This window comes from Podarcis pityusensis (assembly GCF_964106645.2).
Source record: "Podarcis pityusensis genome assembly, chromosome: 5".
NCBI classification, from domain to species: Eukaryota; Metazoa; Chordata; class Lepidosauria; order Squamata; family Lacertidae; genus Podarcis; species Podarcis pityusensis.
Genome location: NC_138032.1, coordinates 40,720,278 through 40,747,665, shown reverse-complemented (window position 1 = coordinate 40,747,665; position 27,388 = coordinate 40,720,278). Strand labels below are relative to the sequence as shown.

Below are 27,388 nucleotides of genomic sequence, written 5' to 3'. Positions count from 1 at the left end.
GAACCTGAGATCCAAGAGCTGTCTGGAGGGTGGTGGCGAGAGATGGGTCTTTTCTGTGGTAGCTCCCCATCTATTGAATGCTCTCCCCAAAGAGGCCTTCCTAGCAGCAAGTTTGTCATTGTTTTGGCACCAGGCAGACGTTTTTGTTTGCATTTTGTTTGTACAGTGATTTAATGTTTCTATTCTGGCTATGTTTGACTATCTGATATTGGGTGGCACTGGCTGTGAAAGCAGCTCGGCTCCAGAGGATCCTCAGCCTCGCACCCCCTCCTTTTGGAAAACCCCATTTCAGAGTCTTCCACTGGGCACTTCCAGCAGAAATACCCATCTCTGGTGGACAGAAGGGTGAGGTTTGTGTTGGTGCTTCCAACAGAACCTAGCAGAGGGGCACCTGCACTCAGTCCAATCCTTCTTCAGCCTGTCATAAGGGTTATTTTTATTATTACTGCAACCTAAGAATTATAAGCTATTAGCCTGCTAACCTTGGTGTAGCACTGAACAACCTTTTGGTCATCAATTCTATGTACAGTTCAGAAGAGCAGCAAATGCATGACAGACAGGTGTGGGTCATTTGATGATGTTGAGAATATTGAAATACTACGACGAGAGATAAATGCATTCCACGCATACTGTAGATGGAAACTATTTGTTCATTCACTGATTACCACATGTGAGCCGGAACAACATTGGCAACATCAATGTTTTTGTTTTGTATTTTACTCTTGTACTTACAACAACTGCCCTTGTGCAATTCAGAGTACATAATCATGATTGGTGAAACATCATTACTAGAGCGAGCTTCCCCCCCCCCTTAAGCCCCAAACTAACAAACAATCAAGAGCACTAAAAAGTTCCAGATGGCAAGGTGTAAGCAAACTCTTCCCAGATGTAACATCTGGCTTTTTGACAAACTCCTCGAGTTGGTCCTTTCCTGAAGTCTTGCCATAAGATCAGACAACGAGCTGATGGCCTGGAATAGTGGCCTGGTTTTAGATCTGCTCTTATTTGCTCTTTTCTTTAAAGCAAAACAAAGCAACAAAATACAGAGAATTTTGTTATAAGCAACAAAAACGAAGCCCTTCCTTGAGGCTCTTCTCTCTTGTGTCTCCTCCAAGAGATGTTTTGAGGGTGGCAGTGAGGGAAAGGGCCCTCTCTGTGGCAGTGCAGTCCCCCATTATGGAATGCTGTCCCCTGGGAAGTTCACCTGGCGTTGACTCTGTTATCTTTCTGGCGCCAGGCAAAAACATTTTTATTTTCTCTGGCATTTGAACTCTATTAATGGTCCAAATCATAGCAGCTGTTTCTAGTCATCATTCCTGTGTTAGGTGGGGTGGATATTCCTATTTTTTTATTATTTTGTGTGCAGATTTTTTTTTTTTATTGTGTTTGTATTGCTTTTCTGGGTATCTTATTAATTTGTTATTTTACTTTTCTTGAAAAGCCACATCCACACCGTACTTTTGTAGGAAACGTATACATTTTTGTGCATTCCACAGTCTCCACTTCAACAGTCTTTTAAGTGTGCTGAGACTTGTCAGGAGATCTCCCACAGAACTATAATTCCCAGCACCCTTAACAAACTACAGTTCCCATGAATCTTTTGGGACAACCCATGTCTGTTAAAGTGCTATAAGAGTGCTTTAGACACATGGTGTGGATATAACCTAAACCTCCTTTGGGACTCATTTCAGTTGTGCGAAGTGATAAATAAATTTCATAAACTAAATTAAAGATTAGTAATGAATAAAACTAATCCATAATTATTTATGAGCTAATCACACATGGAGTCATTTTCCTCCTATGGGTGGTTTCTTATTACTCCCCCCGTTTTCTGCAGTAATAAGGAAACTTATTTCCCACTAGCCCTCTGTGTGCCTTGGATAAACATTTCCAAGTTTTTAAATGCAATGACTGAAGAATGAAACACCAGTCTAATTATTGTTCAGTACTGTCTGTCAGCACCTCTTTATAATTTAGCAATACTACTAAGGGGGAAGAGTGGAGGAATAATCCTTGCAACTTCTGTTTCTCATTGCTAGCATGCAGTGGTGACTAGTGCCCATTCGGACTGGTGGGGAAGAAGCCAGGGAGTCTAACAGTAGGTGGTGACAGAGTCAATGATTGCAGAACCAGCTAATTCTAATTTTGCCCCAATTTTGCTCCCTCCTGGTTTTTAAATGAGAAACACAGAGACAGAGGAAATGGAAGCTACCAAGGGGTGTCATCTTCTGGACTGGATCTATGCAAGAAGGCAGGCAGGTGGGAACAGGCTTAGAGCAGGTTGAAGTTGGTGGGGCAGAGCTCCACCTGCCCTACTGGACCAGACTCCACTGCTAACATTCCTCTGTAGTGTTACTGTGCCCTCAAATTCTTAAGAAAGTTGGACCTTCAAGGAAAATGCCTGACCTGGCTCCCATAGAAATCACTGGGAAGCTTGCCTCTGAACTCTGCGAAATCTGATTGAGTTGTGAACACGGCCTGCCTTACTAAAGTAGTTGCTTTGTCGATATTAAATTCTACGCAGCATTTGAAATCTTTTTTCAAGGCGTATTATCTGTTGAAACTTCTTTCACAGCAAGGGCATGCTTGTTTATGGAATGTCATATTTCACCTGTTGTTGAGAAATGCCCATGTCTTAAAGTTGAGTGTTAGAAGAAATCTTTCGGTGACCAAATTTGCATTCGGTGTCCTTGTGCACTAGGAACAACAGAAGAAAGAAATGTTGAAAACGAGGACACTGATGGTTTGTAAATAATTCTTTGAGTGACTATGGGGGGAATGCTAGTAAATTCTACAAGTGTGCATTGGATCTGTATGAGGGATAAATGAGACGAATTGGGGTGATTCAGGGGTCTCCCCTGTCCACAAGACAAAGAATGATGCCATTAATCTTTGCCCAAATAAAATTAGGGTCCCCACAAAGTCTTGTGTCACTGAATTGTTTCTGTACTTTTATGTACCATAGAGGTCTACCTATTTCCATGTTTCTCTAGATTAGGGGTGGGGGACCTTTTCAGCCTGGCAGACTGGAATCTGAGGTCCCCTCACTCCAGGTAGGCCATAACATCAGGGGTGAAGCAGGTGGGTGTAGCTTGGGGGAAACAGCCACACATGCCCAATTAGGGGATTGTTGGGCAGAAGTAAGCCAATAGGATCAGATGCTCCCAATTGCTGGGGGAGGTCCATGGGTTTTACAAGAAGTGAGAATGTTACATGTGGAGCACAGGAGACAGCAGGATTGATTTTTTTGTTAAAGCAGATCAGCAGAGTATTTTAAATATGAAGTTAAATGCTTTATTTGAGTTTTTTAAAAATCCTATGTTGCTCTGATTTAACAAACAAGCAATCCTACCCTCAAAAAAGCTACCAAAATTTTTCAGAACTTTGGAGGCAACATTTTGGACAGCTTCAGATTGAAGGTCCACTGAATATATCCCACATTGCTAGAATCCTTTCCTTAAAAATATTCATAGTTATAAACAAGAATAGGCACTATTTACAAATTAATTACAGCTGCTGTCAAGGACAAAACAATAAAATGATAATTAATAAAGCCTACACAAGAACTTCCTCCTATAGCTGCCTGGTTATAACACATCTGTAATTTATAAACATATAATATTAAAAATTGAGCATTAGAAAATAGATGACATTTAATGGGACTCAGCCATAGGTGATTTTAGTTGAACAGCTTTGATAATGATGGGGAGCACCTGTGAAAACTGTTGGCATCTTGCTGGAGCCCACATGTAATTACACCAAGTCATATTGCCTCTGTTAGGCGTGGCATGCTTTTGGTCCTTAGAAGGGATTCCCTATCAGAAATACAAGAAATATTTTATGCTTCCTCCTAGTGTTTTAAATGGATTTTGTTCTTTTTTGGAATCTGCATACCACATATTCAAGTGCTTCTATGGGTGGGGAAAGTCTGTAATTGCAAAATAGTAACAGCATAACGTTGAAACTGCTTCCTTGTGGTCCCCAGGCAATGAATTCACAATTAGCCACTAATGAATTCTCTTTAAGACTGATGTTTTGTCTTCATATCCACCACTTCTCAGATAAAAAAATATTTTTGTCACTCATTTCTGTTCACTGCCTCTGTAATTTGAGTTGGGTACTGTAGGAGCGACATTTCTTTTGTGCTGGCATTTCAACTGTGTCCCCTGTTTTCAATTAGGAGCCTCTTCTCCTCCCACTGTCTAGCTACATACTGTCTTGCCTCTCTGGTCAACTGCTGCTCCAAGATGCTACCTCAGCATTTGTCCACCCCACTCCAAGTGATTGCTTCAGATGTTCGGAGAAGGATGAATAATTGCCTATTGGATTCCAGTTAGCAGAGGTCAAGGTGATATCTGCCTGGCCTCTTCTGGACTTGCCATACAACTTGCTGTTATTACATGGGTTATTCAAGCCTATAATCGGCTGAGTTCCACTGAGATGGAACCGTCTGCTTCAGTGAATTATTTTTTTGCAGCACAGCCGCCAGGATTTTTCTGCCCTGGACAGCAGGAACAGGAGCGGTCGGTAAATTTTTACTCGTGCAAACCCATTCTATTTTTAGTTATTATGTAGTAGATGAGTAATGAACAAGATCAAGCAGTGCTTTTGAAGCACAGTGACTCCACAAAGCTACAGTAGTTTGTACAGCAGTGTTTTAAAATGTTGCGTTGTTGTTTTGGACTGACTGAGAGCGCAAATTGTTGTGCCCCCACCATAAAATATGCTGGGAGGAATCACTGTGTACCAGAGTTTGTTCTAAAGGAGGGTTTCTTCTTACAGATATCTCAGGCAGAGGCAGCCCAGGGAAAATCTTGAACGCAAATGGATGACACTCACCAAAATTAAGGAGACATTCCTAAGAATGAAGCAGAAAAACACAAGTCTTCTTCCACATGAAAAGAAAGCCTTTGAGAAATTGGAAGAGCTTTCAGCACAGCACTATTGCAGACCAGCCTTCTCCAATTTGGTGTCCTGCAGATGTCTGGGACTACAGCTGCCATCTTCCCTGACCATTAGCAAAGCTGGATAGGACTGATGGAAGTTGTAGTCCAAAATATATTGGAAGACACCAAGTTGGAAGAGGCTGACATAGACTATACTGAGCCAGATGGACCGGTGGTCTTACTCAGCATAAGACAGCTGCTTTTAATCTGAGCAGCTTTCCATTTCTCCACAGTAGCTCCTAATTGAAAGTGCATCAAATGGACATCCATCAAAACTTTGAACCATGCTGGAAAACACAGAAAGTAGGGAAGTTGTGTATGACTCCCTACAGATCACATTTCTGTACTAAAGCGCCATGATGAAGGACTACAGTTCTTGTGAGGTTTTTCCAGATCAATTTCCTTCCAGAAGGTGAGTCTGGATGACATTCAGAAGAATATCTGAGCAACTGGTATAGATTACTATTGCTCTTGAGGCCATGGCTTCCAAGTATCGGAGACGCCTGTGTATACTGCACATATGTTGCTTCCACTAAGGAAAAACAAGTGGGATTAGCTATAGGATCCCAGGCTCAAAGTTGGTATTTTTCTTGCTGCAACTTGACTTGCTATAAAAATGGTTATGAAGACAAATTCTGTGAGCTAAACTTGGCAGCTCTAGCCTGAGGAAACAGCCTGTCATACCCTTAAAAAAATATTGCTCTTTATACTTTGCACAATTGGCCAAATTTGTTTGAGCCATATTAGGTGCTAATTCAATGGACACAGTTAGTGTGCAATTTTTCTATTATGTAAATAGAAGCATGGGTGAAGTTTGAGCAACTGCTAAACAACAGATGAGGGAACTTGTAGTCATCTGGATGTTGATAGATTCTATTTTAATTTTTAATCTTTTGCTTGAGGCCCCCCCCCCCCAACTTCTATACCACCATTCATCAGAGGATCACAGGAAAGTTTACAATATAAAAACACAAAAATGTACAACACAGTAACAAACAAAAACAATCCCCCCTCAGTGTCTCCCATCAGCCCCAGCCAGCATGGCCAGTGATCAGGGATGATAGGAGTTGTGGTCCAATAACATCTAGAGGGCCACCAATTCTCCTTCCCTGTTCTAAACCATGAATGGGAACATCACTTGAAATGCAAATAACAGCATCAGAGTGGAGATTCTTGTTGACAGGTACAGGAAGAGTTAAACTCCCCTTTGCTATGATCCTGTGTCTGCTGTAGCTTCCCCTGAGCTGCTTTTCATTCACAGGTGCACTTTACCTGCATGCCTAAGTCTGGCCCACAGTAGTTTTCATGCAAAGAAATAAAATATAAAACGTACAAGATGCTTACCTGAAAGCTGATCGCAATTCAAAAAGACAAAACTTAGCAATCTTCACACACATGCACACACACCTTAAAACAGCATGGACTCTGTCTACAAAGCTTCTGTCACAGGATCCAGGATTGCCTACAACTCAGATAATCAAAATAATAAACTGTAAAGGGGGGCTTGCCAGATAGATGGTGAGTTAGCTGCCGCACCCCATGAGCCCACCACCAGAGTGAGCAACAGACAGAAGAGCCCACCCTCAGCACATTCGCAAAGCTTCCATCTGCTGCTGCAGAAGGAGAAAATGCAAGAATTGCCTCTAGCCAGAATTAGAGACTTTGAAAAATAACAAAGCCTGTGGCTGGCTATGCAGACCTACGGTGGCTAAGTGGTTGGGGCATCCAACATGGTTTCCAAGCCTTCTCAATGCATGTATAAAAACCAGAGTGCCTGTTTCAGTTAAATTCATGTAGTGACTACAAGTGGGGCAGTTAGGAACAAGGAAGCTGCCTTGCACTCAATCAGAGCACTGGTCCTTCTAGCTCAATATTGCATGCATTGACTAACAGCAGATCTCCAGGCAGAAGTCTCTTCCAGACCTACCTGGCAATTCTGGAACTGAACCTTCTGCGTCCAAAACGGCTGCCCCACCGCCGAGCTACATCCCTTCTTCATTTCTTAAAAAGCTCTCCTAGCATATCAGAAATCACTTTCTCTCTGAATTCATTTACACTTTTATCCTGCCCCTTCTCCCAGAGCTCAGTGTTAACTTATGTTTTCCCTTCCTGCTCCCGCCCTTTATCCTCCAAACAACCCTGCAGAAATTTGGTCCTCTGTAACCAGTGGACCTTGGATTTCTTGGGCTCTCCTTCCCACCTACCTGGAAAACATGCATTCTGAAATGGGAATAAATTATGCATATTAGCTTAGTACAGTCACACCATTGAACTTATCTGTGGAAACCTGAGGGCTAGGAACATTTTAAAGAATGAAAGTCCAAATGCTCATGATTTTTTCATAAGACTCATGGCTACAGGCTTTTAAAAATAGGCTTTTACCGGCTTTTATGATTGCAGGCTTTTATCTACTTATATCCTCTCTACCACCCCTCCCTATTACAAGCCCAAGGGACAGTGTTAGCGTTCTTGCTCGCATAAATGCAGAAATTGTTACACCCCTTTTACAGTCAAATCAAAAATTCATACATGTAAATAATTCTTGCCAGCTTCTCCATTTTCTACTAGACGCATTCAAAGCTATTATCAGAATTAGCACACTTAGCTATGTTTTGAACCCACCTTTTATCCCACAGATCTTCACCTCCAGAGCCACCAGATGGGTCAAGTGACTGCATCTTGCCACTTTTATCACATTGCAACTTGCATCACATTGCATGGCAACTCAAATGGTCGCTGATACTTAAAACAACAACAACATCAACAAACAAACAAAAAAAACCCAGCGCATAAACATGTGCAATTCCACTATGACGATCTTGCACCATTGAAACAATTCTGATTACGCAATTCTGATTAAGAAGGGCTATGGATGCAGCAATGGTTCTGCCAGTGGATCCCACATCACCTGTCATAGGATAGCTTTGCCTTACGCTAGAACTTTGTTGTTGCCATTAATTATTATTATTACTTTGAATTCTCACCTGCCCCTCACCCTAAGGTCCCAGAGTGGATGTTGAATCACCTTGTAAATGGTTCATAAGGCTGGGCTGACACAAGCTCTGCAGATTGATTTTGGAGGACAGCTGAGTTCATGCTGACCCTTGATCCCAAAACGGTAGGACTGTTTTCAATAACTAGATCCTCATGCAGTTCCATCAGGATTGCAGCAAGTCCTCTGGTGGATCCACAAGACAGCATGAAGCTATCTTACATAATAAGTGGCAGATTGAACAGCATTCTGCTATTCTAGAATGCATTCTTCTTTTAACTGTGTTTTAGTGCTCTTGTGTGAGACTCAGAGCTAACCATAGAATATTGACTCGCTTGGGCCAGTAGAAGCAGCAGACATAGCAGTGCCTGCTTTATCTATAAACTAGGCATTAAGAGCAGGCTGTTGTCTCTGTTCTCTGTAAGTTACTGATTCTGTCAACACCACGAAGGTGAACTCAATAGGTTATTGTCACGGGGGAAGCAGTGGTGAAGAGCAAAGCAATTTGTGATTTAATTATTTTTTTGCAAGTTTCCAGTTCTCTTGTATTATACAAAATGTCAAACCCATTTTGGAAAAGAAAGCATTTCAAAAGTCTCTGCTCACTTTATGCACTGGAACTTGGAGGCCCTTTAAATTAATCATTTCTGTTGTAAGCTCAGAACATTTAGCTTCTTCCTTTTGCCTGTGGAAGAGCTATGCAAAATAGGAAAGTTTATGCACAGTCACCAAAAGATGGGAGAATTCCCCCAGCTTTTCATATCATGATGTTTTCTTCATTAGTTGGATTGCAGAATCAACTTTTCTTATGCATTTTTCTTAGGGTTGGGAGAGCAAGAGAGCTTGCTTTCCCTTGCTTAGATACCACTGTAGGTTGGTACTGGAGCCAACTGGGTCTTCTTCTACAGAACTCAGTCTTCAGTATGGATTTCTTGCAAGTGGAATAAGATTATCAGTTTGGAAGGGAGAGCAGCTCCAGGTTTCCAGTACACAGTGCTTGAATGGTAATGAGAGCTGCATCTCATTAGGATTAGCAATGCAAAAAGGGTTCCATTTAATGAACTGCACAAACATTTTGGCAGTTGCCAAGCAGCCTATTGCGGGGCTGCTCATGCTGTTGTCGTTCCGAGTTCCTAATGAGGCTGTCCATTACCAAATTGGAATTTTGAGGGGTTATTACTTCTCCAGGAAATTGATGCCTCAATGAGACTTGGCACCTAAGCACTCATCTCAAGGAGTAGGTTCTGTGATGTGTAATCTCCTTTGTGCCGCGTACAAAACTTGCACTTCAGAGGTTGTGAAGGATGGCTTACACTTGCAGGAGCCTGCCCAGAAAGGCTTCATGGCTTGGGAAAGCAGACGGAAGCGGGTGGCTTGCCGCAGCCAATTTGAAAAGGCAGCCCCTTTCATGGTGTTTTCACTGAATACAAGCCGCATCTACATGCCTGCAGATTTGCTTGCCTTTGGTGTAAGTTGTCTACTTGCTACTCATAGAATCATAGAATTGTAGAGTTGGAAGGGACCCAAAGGATCCTCTGATCCAAGTCCCTGCAATACAGGAATCTCAGCTAAAGCATCCATGTCCAACCTCAGATTTAAAACCTCCAAGGAAGGAGAGCTCACAACCTCCTAAAGGAGACCGTTCCACGGTCAAACGGCTCCATGTGTATACCTTATCATTGACTGTACAAGTTCATGTATGCTTCCCCACCCTGGCAAATGACAGCTGGGGGAGGGCTTTAAATTAGGAAGCTTGTGCAGGGGAAAAGGACTCGTTCCTGAACTATTATGGCCCTGATCTGATCTCTCTTCACACCTACTGTGATTACCTTTTTTAAAAAAAAACACACTGCTGCCTCCACGGGATGGCAAGGGGGAAAACATACCAAAAAAGAACTCACCAGCTCCTGAGTTCTCGTCCCTCCCCACAATACTAACAGACAAATGAAAATCCTCAGGTTAAAATTGAAAGCGGTTAATACTCGCCAGAACCAACTGTTTCCACTGATATTATAAGGACCTGTGAGTGGGCTGGGAAACCTCCTTTGTCCTTGTTCTTATACAAAGAAAAATGAGTCAGACTGAACCCCGACCAAAGGCCTGGCGGAACAGCTCCATCTTCCAGGCCCTGTGGAAGGATGTCAAATCTCGCAGGGCCCTGGTCTCTTGTGAGAGAGCGTTCCACCAGGCCGGAGGCACAGCCGAAAAGGCCAGTCTAATCTCCCTGGGACCCAGAATCTTCAGGGTGTTGTTATTTGTAGACCATAAGGTCCTCCGTGGGGCATACCAGGAGAGCACATCAGCAATGGTCAGGTTTATGAACAAGGAATGGACAGGGGCTGAGGAGCAAGGTTGAGAACACCTACCTAGAATTAGGTTTGTGGTTGCGGCATCATACCCCTACTTTTTGGTCATGTCCATGGTGGGTACTGAACACACTGTGTGAGGCAGTGCCTGATGGAGAAATGCTTGCAGTCTAAAAAGCATTGTCGATCCGTCTGTCTGTCCGTCCCCCACAAGTGGTGGGGTCAGCACAAGGTTTCAGGACGTAATCACATCCCATTGCAATAGATGTCCAATTTAAACAGCTACATCAGATTTTACTTTTTTCCTTGCCCAAAGCAAGTCTTCCCAAATAAAGAATGATAGTTGAAACGAGCAATGGCATTTAGTAGATATGCTAATTAATATCTAACAGCTATTTTCTTTGGTGCAATTAAATCCAGGCACATCCTTTTAAATTTTTAGTGCCTTTAATCAAATGGCACCTTCATTTCTTTGGCTAACCATTTCGCACACAATAGTTAAAAATACAAAGTAAATGCTCCGCAGCAAAGTATACTGGAATTTAATGAAATTGTAACAACTGTCCTACTGAATCTAATTTAGGTGCTTATTTCAGACGCTTCATTTAATGTGTTAACAAAATAAATTGCGTGTAATTGGAAGCATCAATACTGCAATGAAGGTTACTGAATTAGCAATGGGATGCAGGCATTTAATACATTGGTATTAAAGAGGCAAAAGCAATGCCAATTCTTTTCAATTTAAATAATTAGGGAGGGGGAAGTGGTTCAAGGTATAACATTAGTCTTTGAGTCCTCATTGTTTATCTTTGCCATATTCTGTTTTCTTCCCAGCATGTTGTATAAGTTATCACTTTAAGATAATTTGGTTTTGAAGGCCAAATCTGCAATTAGACCCAGGGGCTAAAGTACAAATTGAAATAAATGTATACAAGATTCAAAACCGCTCTATATCTATAGTTTATAGGTCAACATTTTCAACATTTTCAGTTCTTTCAGTTGCTCATTTTCTGCCTACCAAAGACAATATATTTTAAAGCCCAGCTTTCAAGAATTATTAATCATTTACTTTGGGGAAATCAGACTTGTGAGGAGTCTCAGCTGACTCCCAAACTCTCTGGTTCTGGAAACGGTACATTCACAATTTAACTAAGTACTTTGTAAAGTTCTCTTAAACATAAACAGTTTAAAGGATGCCAATTTCTTTTTCAGCAGTGTCTGTTTCCTGTGAAGTGTATCATGGGGGGGGGGGCATTGAAATAAGTATTCTAACTAGGGATGCCACCAAACAATGACTTTAAAAATGGATTCTGTGGCCATATCTGAAGTTACCCTGTGCAAAGAGGATGATTCCATGGGATTTGAAGAGGTTATATGTGTTGAATGTGCTTCAAATGTACAGTGTGGATTTGCCCAAGACCTGGAAGGCAGCAAGTTCTCAGTCTAGGCTTAGTATTTCACCTTATTTTATATGCTTAGTTGTCAAACATAGGGAAGGTAAATGGACCCCTGACCATTAGGTCCAGCAGTGGCTGACTCTGGGGTTGCGGTGCTCATCTCGCTTTATTGGCTGAGGGAGCCGGCGTACAGCTTCTGGGTCATGTGGCCAGCATGACTAAGCCGCTTCTGGCGAACCAGAGCAGCGCACGGAAACGCCGTTTACCTTCCCGCCGGAGCGGTACCTATTTATCTACTTGCACTTTGATGTGCTTTTGAACTGCTAGGTTGGGGAGCTCACCCCATCGCGGGGATTCGAACCGCTGACCTTCTGATTGGCAAGTCCTAGGCTCTGTGGTTTAACCCACACCGCCACCCGCGTCCCTTCTTGTCAAACATACCATATATGAAAAAATATAATGCAGTGAAGAAAGGTTTTGATTCCGGAGAGCTGCCCATTAAAGGAATGATTCTACAAGGCTTATTCTGAAGGCTGTGGGTGGAATAAGCTCTCCCATGCAAAGGCAAATCTAGCCCAGACAGCATCTCACTTTGATCAGTCATGATAGGCCTGCAAAGAGAGATAAAAGATTATTTATTAAGGGTGAGTGAAAGGACTCACAGCCATTTTAGACACCAAAGGGCTCATCATGCATTACTGGATCGTAAATTCTATGATGTTTGCACAATGAAATGAATTTGATTTGGCTAATTATATCTGCCAGTGGTTGCTGACATCTAAAAATGCTTTGTTATTTAAGTGCTGGTGGTCAGAATGATGTTAATATGGGATATTTGAGTCTGAACCAGATAGTTTGTATATTCATTTTAGAGAAGCCTATGAATCGTGCCTGCATATGCTAATTAAATAATGAGTTTTCTTCCTTAGGAGAATTTTGTGCAGCTGACTAAATGGAAAATACGCTTTTCACAACTGGAGATCCATGAAACTTCACAGTACATACACAGACGCAGTACATACTGCAGTGGTATCTGTTTCTCACACCCACACTCACTTAAGAATACCCTGCAGTAATATTACTTAAGCCTACCAGAGACCACCTTATACCTTGCATATTCCGTGGGTCACTGTGTTCTGCTGCAGAGCTTTTCCTTGAAGTTCCTGAAATATCGGAAGCAGGGCTTTCAGTGAGACTGCCCCTGTCTTGGGGAATAGCATCTTGTTGAGATACATCAGGTGCCTGCTATTTGTAGTTTACAGGGGGAAATGAAGATACAGGCAGTGACCATTTTGCACAGGGGTTCCTTTCCTGCCTCCCACGCTTATTAGTGCGTTGTGCATAAACTTGCCTCACCCCATTCTGCCCTCTTCTGGATCAAAAAGGACCCATTTGTCAGCATCAACTGGACATGCACAAAATGGTCACTGCCTGTACCGTTTTGATAAGTTTTTCCAGCTGGATGAGGAAAATTGAAGTCTGTGCCCTGGGTGTTTATTGTTATAGCTTTACACTCATTTTTAGCTGTTCTAACTCAGGTGTGGGGAACCTGTGGCCCTCTAAATGTTGCTAGACTCCAACTTCCATCATCCTGGACTGTTGGCACGCTCGTTGGGCTGATGGAAGTTGGAATCCAACAAGAGCTGGAGGGACACAGGGTTCTAGTTTAGAGTACTGTTGTAAATCACCTTGAAATTTATATGAAAGGCATTAAGTAAGTAAGTAAATTGTCCCAAGGGTTCACTAACTGTACAGAGACGCTGCGCATGCCCTAAAGCATCACATTTCCAGCGAATATATAAAGTAGTACAAGTGTAGCCATAAGAAGGCATGGCAGAATTTAATGCGTATAAAGGAGTTCTAATTCCCCAACTAAGGAATAAAAGCATGAGATACAGAATTCTGCTGAACCAGGACTACAAGCTTTCTTTCAAGAAATTTGCAGCAGGCTAAACTCCAATCTCCTGTATATGTATAACTCCCTGCACTGAGATTACAGAATCTTCTGCTCAGTGCTTTTTTCTTTAAAAAAATGTTTAGGGGCACTCTCATTTTCCTACTCATATTGAAATACTGCCCCTCAGTGAGGCCAAACTTAGGGGTATGCGTAGTGCTGTGTCTGCCCCCCCCCCCCGAAAACAACACTGCTTCTGCTCACCTCCCATACATGCACACACGGAAAGAGACAGTTCTGAGCAAGCCCCATCCTGCCTGAAAGTCTGTGAGCAGTTGCCATTGTTCCTCCTCCTAGTTTTTTTTGACACATCCCCAAATGCATTGAAGGAGCCTTACCTCTGTCACACACATACCCCTTGCAGCCCCTGATATTTGTGTGGGTGAAGCAGGCATGGGCCACAGGGGATTCCAGTCCTTATCCCCGAATCCTTATAGTCCTAAGAGGCTGATCTAGGGAAGCCCACTTCACCATCCAGTTAATGCCTCAGGGTGCTCACAAACACCTTCCTTTTCCCTTCTTACCTGCACTGACCCAAAATCCAAAAGGAACATCTATGGGCAAGTTGAAGGGGCAGGATGCTACTTGGAACAGAGCAGCTATTGATGCCATAATCATCACAATTATAACAAATAAGGGCTTTGCATGTCATGCGTCTATCTCATATATTAGTTTCACCTTTTAAGTTGAATTACTGAAATAAATGAACTTTTCCACAATATTCTAATTGTTCGAGTTTCACCTGTGGTACCTCGGGTTACATACGCTTCAGGTTACATATGCTTCAGCTTACAGACTCCACTAACCCAGAAATATTACCTCAGGTTAAGAACTTTGCTTCAGGATGAGAACAGAAATCGTGTGGCGGCGCAGTGGCAGCAGGAGGCCCCATTAGCTAAAGTGGTGCTTCAGGTTAAGAACAGACCTCCGGAACGAATTAAGTTCTTAACCTGAGGTACCAGTGTACATTTCAACCAAGGAAGGGTAAACATGCGACCCTGCCTTAAAGAAATGCTTAGGGGGGGAGAGGCTTCTGAGCTTTTAAAATCAGAGCCCCCTCTCCCATTGGCCAGGCTGTACAAGCCTGGTGCAGCAGTAGTTCACCATTAGCACATTTTGCCTTGCCCCCACTCCTATTGGGGATAGAATTTAAACTGCCTTTGCATTTTAACAATGAAATACCTAATCTGCAATTTTCAAACCAATATGCAAATCAAAACACGATTAGCCTTCTAAATTCACATTTTGCTGAATTTTGTGATGCAGTTCTCCAACCATAAAATGTGTATAAAAATTAGTAGGGCATGCATACTGGTATTAAATTAGACCAGTAGACAGATCCTCTACTGCATTGTCATCCAATTGGGAGTTTGGTGAAGGAAGAATCAATTCCACTTTCTATGGCAGGGACAATTCAGTAGGTAGAGCATGAGACTCTTAATATCAGGGTCATGGGTTCAAGCCCCATGTTGGGCAAAGACTCCTACATTGCAGGTGGTTGGACTAGATGAGCTTTGGGACCCCTTCCGACTCTACAATTCTATGATTCTGTGATCTTGCCAATGTTACTGTCCACTTGCTGTTAGACAAGGTCTTCCAATCAAGTGCTGTGATCAAGCGTCACAGGGGTGAATCATTGGTGCGGAAGGCTAAGAGGGCGGATACAACAAACATCACAAATTTGAAACCTTCAGAATGATCCTGATCATTTCTGGCAACTATGTTCTAGATGAATATAAATACCAACAGGAGAAGATTAATCAAACTCCCCCCCCCCCAAATGAGCAGTGATGGAGAAGACAAAGAGGTCTAGTGGAAGTGAATTGGAATTACACATTGCAAACTGTTCTCATAATAAAATCTCTCTTATACCAAAGACTGCAAGGAAAGCTGCATTTTGCAATAAATCTTAAAATCCTGAAGAGAGTCTGAAGGTTTTGCGGCTATTCAGCAAACTATGTCATTAAATGTTGAAAGACCCATTTAAACACAATCTCCCAGATTGTTAGCTCATATAGAGATCTGGCAAACCTAGGCTGAAATCCTAGCCCTCATTACCAATTCTGTCCGCCTTCACTAAGCTGTTTCGGACCTGCTCATTGAATATCATAATATCACTGAACAAAGGCCGCCTGCCATCCAAAAATGGCTGGATCCAGTGACAGGAAAACACAGCAAAGTTGCTCGTGTAGGGAGAGTCTGTCTAAAGCAGGGATGGGTAACCTCTGCATTGTGCATAAGATTTGTGAACATCCCAGCTGTCCTTTGGAAAGGAGCCTGGACTCTGTGGCCTTTTTTATCTCTCCCATCACTATGATAATTTGAAACATCTTTTAAGCAAGCTTTGATCTTGCTTAAAAGAACTGATCGTAAATGAACAGATTCATATGCAGAATTCTTAACATGCCGCCACATGTAGAAAACCCTCTCCTTTCCCCTGGGGACCCAAAACAGAGAACCGTAGCTTGATAGAACTTGTTATGCTTCCTTCAGGGGCAGACCTTAGTAATATGGTGCCCTGTGTGGAGGAACCAGCCACACTGCCCTAAACACACCTCCATGCCATGCCCATGCTGCTGTCACCATGCATCATGGCCTTAGATTATAGCACTCTTCTTCAGCAACAGAGTCCAGTCCTTCCTCCCTCTTCTTTCATTTGGGTGCATTGCAGTTTCTCTATTGATGGAAGCAGAGGTGTGATCTGATGTGAGCTTCATTATCTGACATAACGCTCAGTGATGTCACCATCTCCTCTTAATCACCATAGCCACAGCTTCCTGCTTTCTGTTCCCTTGCAACTGACATATGAACATACAATGCTGTCCTATATTGCCAAGGCCTCAGCTCCGCCAAAGTGGGTGGTAAGCTTTTGGTTCTCCAGCTGGGTCTAGCCTGCAGAAAATGCTGAAACAGGGCATTTTGGAGCAGCCTTGCGGATTCCACACTCAGCTATGTCAGACTGGAGCTGGCATGACACATATTGGGAAGAAAGGTGGCTCCCATCTTCTGTCCTGGCCAGCATAAACCAGCAGGGCTCTGAATAAAGTGGAAGACTCCTTGCCCTCCCGGTCCCTCTTTAGGATTATTCTGCCCATCAACCCATAGCTGTCCCAGATGAGATACTCTTTTTCTGAAGGTGTGGGTACCTCCTGCATGCAAAACACAGAGATCTATGGTACTTCCCCCCTTACTATCCCTCTTACACTTTCAGGTTTCCTATCTTAGCATTGCCTCCCCCCCCTCATCCTGCAATATATATATATATATATATATATATATATATATATGCTGAAAGTTGCATGTGCATTTATGCAATATATTTGTTTTGCACACCTCCTTCCATAAGTTAAGTGGAAAGTTTTAAAGTTCTAATCCATGCAATTTGGAATTGTTGCTCAGTGGCTTTGCCCTAGAATAGGCTGGCATTGTACATTAGCTGAGTTTGATTGCCTTATATTACTGATCTCTTTAATTGTATCTTTAAAATAGCTTCATTTCTTCTGGCATGATGAAATAATTATCAGCAAGTTGTTGTGCTTTTTAATCATGTTTCTTTCATTACGTTTTCAATACACATTTTATTCAATCTGTGGTACACTCTGGGGAAATGCTTTCCTAATCTAGAGAAATTGTTGCAATAGTGAGGATTGGAACCGAGCGGTCTCTTGTCAAATAACCTGCTTGATCCCTATCTGATTGTTTTCTCAAAGGGTTTAAATATTAATCTAATTGTTTTCTGGCAGAGTATAGATATTAATAGGGCTGTTTTGGAAATTTAATATAAAATAGCAGAGTGCTCACAAGAGCTAACACTCACTTTTCTCTCCCAAGGTAAGCAGTTCTCAATCCTGAAAAGAACATAAGGATTGATAGGTCAATAAACTGTTTTACAGCAATAGTTACTCTTCTCTTTGCATTTCAAGTGTTGCTTGTCTGCAAAGATGCTGCTTTCCTCTCAGAACTTTGTGAATAACATTAAGACAGTACTGAAGGATGATCTTAAAAAAGCATGATCTGATTCACTTGCCCTAACTTCTGTGCCCCATCAAACTGAACAGGGGAATTTCAGCTTTAATTGCACTCACATTTACCCAGTTGTCAGCCTATGTGTAATTTATTTAGTGTAGTAAATTTATACCGCCCCTTTCCAACCATAGTTAAGAATAACCATCGTTTCTGGTTTGTCTATGATATAATGAACCATGGTTACTGAAAACTGCCTAGCTCCTGCTTGTGGTCATGTTGGAAGGGCAGAGGGAATGCACAAGCTCAAGGCTTGAGCACATAATGCCAAGCCTTAATTTAGGATTACAGTCGTGCCTTGGTTCTCAAATGGAACTGGAAGTTCATTCGACTTCTGAAAACGTTCAGAAACCAAAGTGTGGCTTCCAATTGGCTGCAGGAGCTTCCTGCACTCAATCTGAAGCCACGTCAGCCACGTCGGATGTTCGGCTTCCAAAAAACGTTCACAAACCAGAACACTCACTTTTGGGTTTGCAGCGTTTGGGAGCCAAAACGTTTGAGTCACAAGGCATTCGGGATCCAAGGTACAACTGTACATGCAGACCAGATCAACGAGACAGTTATTTTCACATCCTGGTCTCAAGCTGCTGAAGTTGAAATAAAGGCAAACAAAAGTGATTTCTACACAACAGGAGCAAGTTTCATAGCTCCTCACACCCAACCCAGAAGCTTAATGTATAGGGCTCATGTGGATTGAACCACTCTGGCCTTTTGGTGCAAGGAAGTTTACTTCACTGGTGGGGCTGGTCTCCTTGCAGTCCCCTGGCCAGAGCTGAGTTGGTGGCATACAGCCCAACTATCTTGCATCCTGTTCTCACAATGGCCAACCCAATGTCTATGGGAAGCCTACAAGCAGCATGTGACTGTATTGAGCTAAATTCTTGCCTGACGTTCTATATTTAGATTACCAGCTCACAAGCCACTATGATCTTCTGTTCCAACACCTGCTCCTCTAAGCACTGACTCACATTTCAGCTGTGCCATGCAACTTGAAATCAAGGGAAAGAGATCCAAATGTGGGTCCGAGGTGTTAAGGCTTTTGAAAGGTATATCCAGTCCTAACGGTGTCATCTCTTTTAGAAATATGAATCGCTGCGTGTCACTGGGTGGCATCTTCTCTGATTCCATTTTTATGCACAGGTTTGGGTATAAAATGAGAAGTATTTCAGAAGTGTAAATTCAGCATCTGTGTACAGTCATGAGATGGAAGACAATGCTGCCGTTAACCCCAGCCTGCCAAAGAATTCTGCATCCATTTCTATTGTGTTGCTGTAAAAGAAATCCAGGGGGGAGGGAGGCTGGTTCCCCATATCCATGAACCCCGAGCCCGTGATAGGAAGCATAATGCAAAGAATTCTCCAAAGTGAATAGCTTGCCCAGCTTCTATTGTTAAAAACATAATGAGTTCATGCATCTGACTGTAATACAATTATTTCCTAGTGATGTTTAACAAGTTGCTGTTCCTATAAAATGTTACAGAGCTCTATTAATATTGCCCTTCTTTGGCTATGTAATTTTGCTAATGATCCAGCATATTTAGTGGCATTATTATGTCCTAAGAGAATGATGAGCCTGACTAGCAAGCCTCATGAAGCTTGGGTGTGCTGTTGTAACCCGTTCTGTGCTGAGAAATTTGTTCTGCCCTACTGCACCTAATTGCATTTTAACTCGTGTTGTGAAGTGGGGCTTTCTTGCTCTTGATAAATGAATAATAATTGCTTTTAATGGAAGTTTGGAGAGCTGAATCTGTTAATTGTGCAGTATTGCTGAGCATAGTGATGCATTTAGCTAACAGCTTTCCACAATACTGCTTTTTTAAATTCAGATGGAGGTTGCTGTTCCAATATTTTTATATTGACTTTTATGTCAAATCACGGTGCTAATTATAGACAGCAATGCAGCTCAGAGACTGCGATCAAATACATCTCTACTGTATGGGTGCTAGGAGACATTTACCTGTGAGTTAACTGGGTAATGTAACTACTAATAATAGGCACCTAGGTTTTTTTACTCCTTAAATGCCTCTGTAGCCCCTATGTGATTCCTTTCCTCTTCTCCTGCCTAATACTGTTGTTTTGCTACTCAAACACAAAATAGCTGTGGGTGTCTTACTGCTTCCCTGATCCTAGGATAGGGCTCCATTAACAAGTCCCTCAAAGTTCTGAGATCACTGCTGAGAAGGTTCCCGATATTTTGATCCCTATAATGGCGACTTTCATTGGAATAAAATAATTTCTCTCACTCTTGTTACACATTCCATCACTTCCTGAAAATGTAGAGAGGGACAGTTAGATGCTGTTAATCCATAAGAACATTGGTCTGTATAACTATCCTCTTGACAGTAGTTTTACTGCTTATTACCATTTAGTCTTGCAATTCTTCCAAATAGTTCAAGCTGGGATGCATGATTACACTCCACCCCCTTTTATTCTCACAATGGCCTTCAGAGGTAGGTTGGGATGAATCATAGCTGCTGGCTCAAAGTCACCCAGTAAACTTTGTGGCTCAGCAGAGATTTGAGCCAGAGTCTCGAAGAAATCATATATATAGTAAACTTTTTCTTCAAAACTGGCATTTTATTGTTTCTTGAGGAACATGTTATATCCGGTCAAACAAAATATGCTGTCTTGTACACACTTATCTAGCAATAAGCCCCACTGAACACAGTGAGAAACATACCTCTAAGATAGGGTTGCCATATTTCAAAAAGTACAAGACCCCCAAATTGTTGTGTTTTTTTAAGACAACCCCCTCCAGGTTGTTGAGTGCTGCTTTTTGGAAATCCCCCTGGATGTCAATTCCGCCTTTGAAATTCCGGTAATGTCCAGGAAAATATGGACGTATTTGCATTATAAAGCTGTTCTGATATTGTAGAACATGTGAAAAGATATCTCCCAGCTGATATTCTTGAGATAATTAATGATATAATCAGGATTCTGCTATTATATGGCCAGTCTCCATGTGATCAAAGAATAGCTCAACAGCCTTTGTTCAAAGTTTCCTTCATCTTTTCTGGCTGCAATCCTATTAACACACTTACTTGAGAGTAAACCCTATTGAATTCAATGAAACTTAGTTCTGAGTAGACGTATATTGGACAACACCATTAATGTGGCATAATTCACTGACAGATAAATTCCACAGTTACAATAAGTCAGAGAAAGAGGGAGACTAAATTGTATTTTTCCGTAGAAAGCCACTACGGCAAATAATTTCAGTGTTGCTTTGGTACTCATTTTGTTCTGAGATCATTCCGGTAATGTGGGCAGTTTCCATTATATTAAGATAAAGACGTGTTTGGCAGACGATCCTCCCTCACTCTTCCTTTGGAGCCTACCGATGACTGAAATAGGCTTTCCTTTCAGGTTTAATAAGCAAACAGCATAATCTTATTTAAGCCTATGGTTTAAACAGCTGTGTTAAGGGGGGAACTGCAGAAAATCTATTTCTAGTAATGTGCTTACAGGAGCTAAAGTACAGATATTGTTTTCATGAGATTTCTGGACTGTTTGATTCCATGCGGAGTAAACCAGATTATCGTGAGAAAACGTTCCATAGTTCTGGTGCATTGTTTCACTTTATCTAATATAGGATACCTTAATAGGTATCCTGCAACACTGATGGGTTGTTTCTCCACCAACTCCCTTGTAAACTAATAAAAGCAGGTGTTGCACGTGGAATTCAAACAGCCCAGTAAATGCTGCCCCTTCCCTGCCTGTGCTTTAGTCACAATTTCTCTGGTAGTCTTTACGGAGGGCAGCTGTGTCTCTGATGGAATTCCTGAATCAGGTAACCAGGTTTGCACTCCTTTAACACCAATGAAAACAGTCATTTCTCCCACTCGAAAAAAACGGGCATTTCTTCCGCTGGGAGAAAAAAAAAGCAATTATCTTCAGCACATCACCAAATCAAGGACAAAATAGCACTTTAAAAAATGACTCCAGTAAAGGTCAGGTGAAAGCCTTCTGTTTTGCAGCTCTCCGCCCCGCTTTGCAGGAAGGCATTTAGCTGACTCACGGTATGTGACTCATGCTTTCAATTTGCTTAAGTACAAAGGCAGCTTAAGCACAGGCAGCTCATCCTTTGCCAGGACTTAGCTGGTTGAGAAGAGAGAAACTGAAGGAGTCAATGAATAGGAAAGGTGCCTGGCAGGGAATTGAATTTCCTGTATAGGTGAACAGCACTGAATCTCCTTCAGGCATGTGAGGGAAATAGGATGGTAAACAGTGCTGGGCAGAACTCTCAAGCACTGCTTTTTATTAATTCGCATCAGTTGCTGTATCTTGCTGGTATTTTTACTGCATTTTAAAGGGTGCAATTATATATTTTAAATTGTGGTTGGGGTGTTTGTGTTCTGTGCTCTGCCTTGTGAGAGCACCTGTCCTGAAAGGCAGGATATGAATTTCTTAATCAATATATTGCAAGCATCCCTCGTGATCTGCCACCTTGCCACCAATAGCTCGGAGAGAGAGGAGATGTACTGGTTTCATTCCTACTGCCTGGCCCCCTTTGTTAGAAATCTGCTCTTCAGAAACAGTCTTATGAACTGTGACTTGTCCTAGTGGTTAGCAGGAAGGTGACTGTTTATTTCCTCTCTGAAGTGTCTCATGAGATATTTCTGAGGAACAAGAGTTCTTGGGAGCAAGAGTTCACCATCTTATGATGGTGAACATGAAAGAAGTGGTTCTTCATATTTAAAAATCTTCTAGCGAGTTGAAGATTAATAGATTAGATACAATCAGCAGATCCTAACATTTTCTAAGGTTATGGTAAGCTGTGGAGAATGTGATTTGAATACAGAAACTGCTTTCTCTCTCTCAACATTTAACGTTATTAGGATCAAAGCACAATCACCATGAAAATCCTTTACTTATAATTCATGCAAATTGACTTCCTTTAAAGTAGACTTCTCAAACACTTGATATCTGGCTTATTATTGTGTTATTAAAAGTGGAGTCTGCAACAAAAAGCTGCAGTGTGAAATGTTTCTCTTCAGGATACTCCATTCCATTTGCCTTCCCATTAAATTTTTTCACACATACACCCTGCCCTTTATAGTCAGACACCATTCCCTGGCCACTGAGCAGACTCAGTTTTCATTGAGCTGTAAAGGGGTGCCTATAAGCCCACCTTGTCCCATTCCACCCTGTATCACCCTGCCCCACCCTACCCCCATTACGCCCCCTGTCCCAGCCACTTTTGTGTTTGTGGCGTTGAGCACATGTATGGTCATGCATGCTTTGAACGTGTGCAAATTGGTTGTTGCTTGTACAAAATTAGATGAGTAAATGGTTAATTTTTGCTGGATAAGTAACAACACTTTAAGATATTAAATGTACATAACTGTCTTTCTAGGTTACAACTTGTACTTTAAAAAAAAGTATTAGTATTAGTATTATTTCTTTAGATATACCCCGACTTTTCCCTAACGGGACTCGGGGAAGAATGAACTATCAGATGGACCATATTTTTTTGCTTGAAACATATTAACTGTAATGCTTTGGTATTACTTTGTTTTTGTTATATATATAAAGAACAAAAAATTCACTGTTATGCATATATTTGAAATTTAAAATAAGATCTAAAGGGAGAGGACGAAAGAAACAAAATCTCAAACTGGTGAGTCAATGGGGCGAATTGAGAAAAATGAGAAACCGAAACCGACACCTTTGTTCATTTCTTCTCCCAGGTAAGAGGGCACTGGATTGCAGCCTTGGTAAGAAATTTGCCTTCATTCTACAAGAAACTCTGGTACAAAGGGGCCAAGTACTTTTCTTGACTGTGCAGTTTGTTCAGGTTATCCTGGGGGACGATCTACTTTACTCCTTTGAACAGCTGCAAGATTAAAACTTAAATGAAATAAATGGACTCTTTCTTTGAGTGTCAGAATCTGTCTTCTAAGAATCACTGTCCTTCATGCCTTTCCAGTTTTGGGGCTGCTGAGTAGACTCATCTTCAGCCTGCTTCTAATTCATGCTTCTAAGACGATAAGCGAGAAGCCTTCAGTACGGTGAGTTACGCTGGTGGGTATGTTGATGGCGAAGACACCCAGGAGGCATAAAGCTTGACGTCTTTTACTCTCAACAAATATCGGATCACAGTCCTTCAGTGACTTACAACAATGTCCACACCTTTCAGGAATAGATAAAATACATTCTGCTTTGTGTGAAAGCTTTAGCAACATTTCTGTTCTCCTTTGAAGTTAAGTGCTTAATGGAAGTTCAGTTTCATATTTTTCACAGCCTGTCAACAGACTTCTGTTAAGAAATTCCACTTGAGAGTTCAGACATGTATCCATTACACAAACTCCCTAAGAAGTAAGTGGAGTGACTCTGGCCAACTTAAAATGATTGCTGTATACAGCCTTGTGATCTGTTTCCCTTCTGTTGTCCAAACAAGCTTGTTAACAAGTTCCTTAAGAACCTTTGCATCTCTCTTTCTGTAGCAATGAACCTCGGAAAAGTTCTGCAAACAACTGCATGTGTACTCATGTTCTACGGTGACCAAAGAGGACAATTCTGAAAAGTGAGTGTTGCAGATTGCCTGTTTGCAGTAAACATGTTTTATACCAGCCTTCCTCATCCTGGTACCTGGCAGTGGTCTCCCTCAGGAGGTTGTGGACTCTCCTTCCTTGGAGGCTTTTAAGGTTTTTAAGCAGAGGTTGGATGGCCATCTGTCATGGATGTTCTAGCTGATAATCCTGCATTGCATAGGGCTGAACCTTTGGGGTCCCTTCCAACTCTACAGTTTTATGATTCTATGACTACAACGTCCATCACCCCTAACCAATGACTGGGCTGGCTGGACTGATGGGAGTTGTAGTCCAGAAACAACTGAAGGGCAGAAGGCTGATTCCGTAGTAGTCAATTGTTGCTTTTATTTGCACAAATGTGAATCAAGAAACAATGTTGTTCAGCCTATATTTTTAGAATGGGTTCCTCACTGCAAACTCTGATTGTCATCTGCTCCAAATCCCTCATCCTCAGAAAGTGAGGGGGTGTACCATTTCTGTTGTGGTACCTACCCAGGGCTGTTTTTCAGGGGGAACTCACAGGAACTCAGTTATGTCACCTCTCAGGTGGCTGTCATTGCCATTTTAAGAGAATAAGGGAAGTGTTCATCATGAGTTCTGGCACCTCTTTTTCTAGAAAAATAGCACTGTACCTGCCTAATAGCACCATTGCTATTCTGCTGCAGACCATTGTTGAAAACCATATATATATATATATATATGTATATATGAATGAATACAACTGCAAAAAGTAGGTAAGATGTACAAATCAATCAATGGATTTTTCTTTTAAAAAAATGACTGCGACACTGACTGTGACTGAATGAAGAACATAGGTTGTTTACATCATCTTCAAGAAATAAATAGTGAAAAGATATTTGATTAACTGTATTTTTTGCTGACTCAGCTCTATGTTTTTTTGTGCTGCTGGGATTTCTTCAATGGGTCGGATATTGTTAATTTATTAAACTGAATGTATGAAGGTGTTTAGATAATTTTGTTTCTTTCATTCTGTTTTTCTTACAGTTTGTTAGTCGCTTAGACTCTCTTTGGAGAAATACACAGGACAGATTTTTTTAAAATAAACATAAATAAATAAATATTCTGAAATATCATGTACATAAAGGTAAAGGGACCCCTGACCATTAGGTCCAGTTGTGACCGACTCTGGGGGTGCGGCGCTCATCTCGCTTTATTGGCCGAGGGAGCCGACATACAGCTTCTGGGTCATGTGGCCAGCATGACTAAGCTGCTTCTGGCGAACCAGAGCAGTGCACGGAACCGCCGTTTACCTTCCCGCCAGAGCGGTACCTATTTATCTACTTGCACTTTGACATTATTTATCTACTTGCACTTTGACGTGCTTTCGAACTGCTAGTTTGGCAGGAGCAGGGACCGAGCAATGGGAACTCACCCCGTCACGGGGATTCGAACCGCTGACCTTCTGATCGGCAAGTCCTAGGCTCTGTGGTTTAACCCACAGCACCACCAGCGTCCCTATCATTTACATAGCATATTGCTAATAAATTGACATTTTCAGTTATCACGTTTTTATTCCCTTTTATAGTGATTTGTTTCAGAGGCAGGATTATAGCAAATGTGACATCATAAACTACATCACTAGAATTCTTGCCGCCTCCTGGTTATGGAACAAATGACAGTCAACCCTTGAAATAATTGGTAAGAGAGGCTCAGCCTTTTATCTACATAGGATTACTTCTCTGAAGCCTGAAGTGCTCCTTGAGAATAATAAGATCTTTCCACAAACTGCAATATGTTTCAAGAGGAGATGCATCTCAAAAGAGTTTATCAAACCTTATGAACTCACATGTCACAATCACAGGTATTAGCTCCGTAATGACTCCTGAGGATAATAGATTGAATCTATCCCTTTTTTGATGGGAGGAGGAATGCCATTTTTCATATGCAGGCTGGTAGATAGATTCATATTGGGGAAATGTTTTTACATGAGAGCACATCCAGCAATTGCAACTATATTAACCTGAAAAACATTAACTTGTGGGAAGAGGTTTGGGTTCCCTTCACACTTGATAAACACACAGCATAGATAGTCAAAGTATTCCCACTTTCCTTCCTCAGCCAGCAGAAGCATCTATTGAAAAATACAACTACTTGAAAACTATTTGAATGCCCAGCAAAGCTTTATTCCTAGTGACTGTGGTGCTTTTTTTGTAGAGAGAGGGTTTTCTGTCCCTAGTATTGTGCAGACTGTGGCATCTGCCTCGGGTGGCAGGTGCTCACTGATGGGAAATAGGGGCAATGGTGTGTGTGCCATGTACAGCCTTTTCTGAGCCCCCTAAGCTAGTCTGTTGCTTCAGATGTGGTGGAGAATGCTGTCCTCTTTCCAGTGCTGAAGGAAGCCAGTCTGGCTGGCCTCTGTATGTGGCTCTGGGAGGGGGCGCCATCTTATACCAGCTTCCTAGTAAGTTTCATGACTGAGTCTGGATTTTCTATTTCCACGTCCACCACTCTAACACTAGTTTACTCTTCATATTAGATTAGGGGTAGAGAAACCTCAGGCCTGGGAGCTGATTGTGGCCCTCCACATATTTCTATCAGGCACTTGTGACTCTGCACCAAAACAGACCCTCCTTAGGCCATACCTCTCAGCAGTGCTTTTTTTCTGGGGGGACACAGGGGTATGTGCAGCCCTAAACATTTTGTGAATCTTTTTTAGTTTCTTCTCTAGCATGGTGAATCGTCAGTTCCGTTGCTACCCCCGTTGGCAGCCTCATTTCCTGTCACAGTGTTTCCTGAGTCTCAGACAGAAGCGGGCCTTTAATGTGTGAAGTAAGAGTTGGAATCTAGTTTCGTTGTTACCACCCCTGATAAGAGTCAGTGTGGTGTAGTGGTTAAGAGCGGTAGTCACGTAATCTGGGGAACCGGGTTCGCGTCTCCACTCCTCCACATGCAGCTGCTGGGTGACCTTGGGCCAGTCACACTTCTCTGAAGTCTCTCAGCCCCACTCACCTCACAGAGTGTTTGTTGTGGGGGAGGAAGGGAAAGGAGAATGTTAGCCGCTTTGAGACTCCTTAAAGGGAGTGAAAGGCGGGATATCAAATCCAAACTCTTCTTCTTCTTCTTTTTCTGATGGTGGCTTCATTTCCTTTCCTTGAGTTTCCTGAGTCTCAGACGGAAGTGAGCATTTAATGTGTGAAGCAGTGTGGAATGTGGATGTGTGGAAGCTGCTGTGAGCTGTCAGCTGTGTAATATGAGGTAATGCGTGTTCTTTGTACTT

The 27,388-nt window shown here is 42.0% G+C and overlaps 2 long non-coding RNA genes across 2 annotated transcripts in view; one reads left to right on the top strand and one right to left on the bottom strand.

The window, feature by feature from the left end:
- Positions 1-680: 680 nt before the first annotated feature.
- The window catches only part of LOC308478622, a 253,018-nt gene continuing 226,310 nt past the window's right edge, over positions 681-27,388 (bottom strand). Inside the window, exons 3-6 of the long non-coding RNA XR_013987190.1 lie at positions 17,413-17,443; positions 12,751-12,804; positions 12,083-12,252; positions 681-7,688 (exon numbers count right to left, since the gene is read on the bottom strand). This is a non-coding gene — a long non-coding RNA (uncharacterized lncRNA). The remainder of the gene's footprint in view (positions 7,689-12,082; positions 12,253-12,750; positions 12,805-17,412; positions 17,444-27,388) is intronic.
- On the top strand, positions 24,063-26,924 carry LOC308477384. The gene is made up of 3 exons (XR_013986526.1): positions 24,063-24,143; positions 25,697-25,809; positions 26,828-26,924. It is a non-coding gene; the product is annotated as an uncharacterized lncRNA (long non-coding RNA).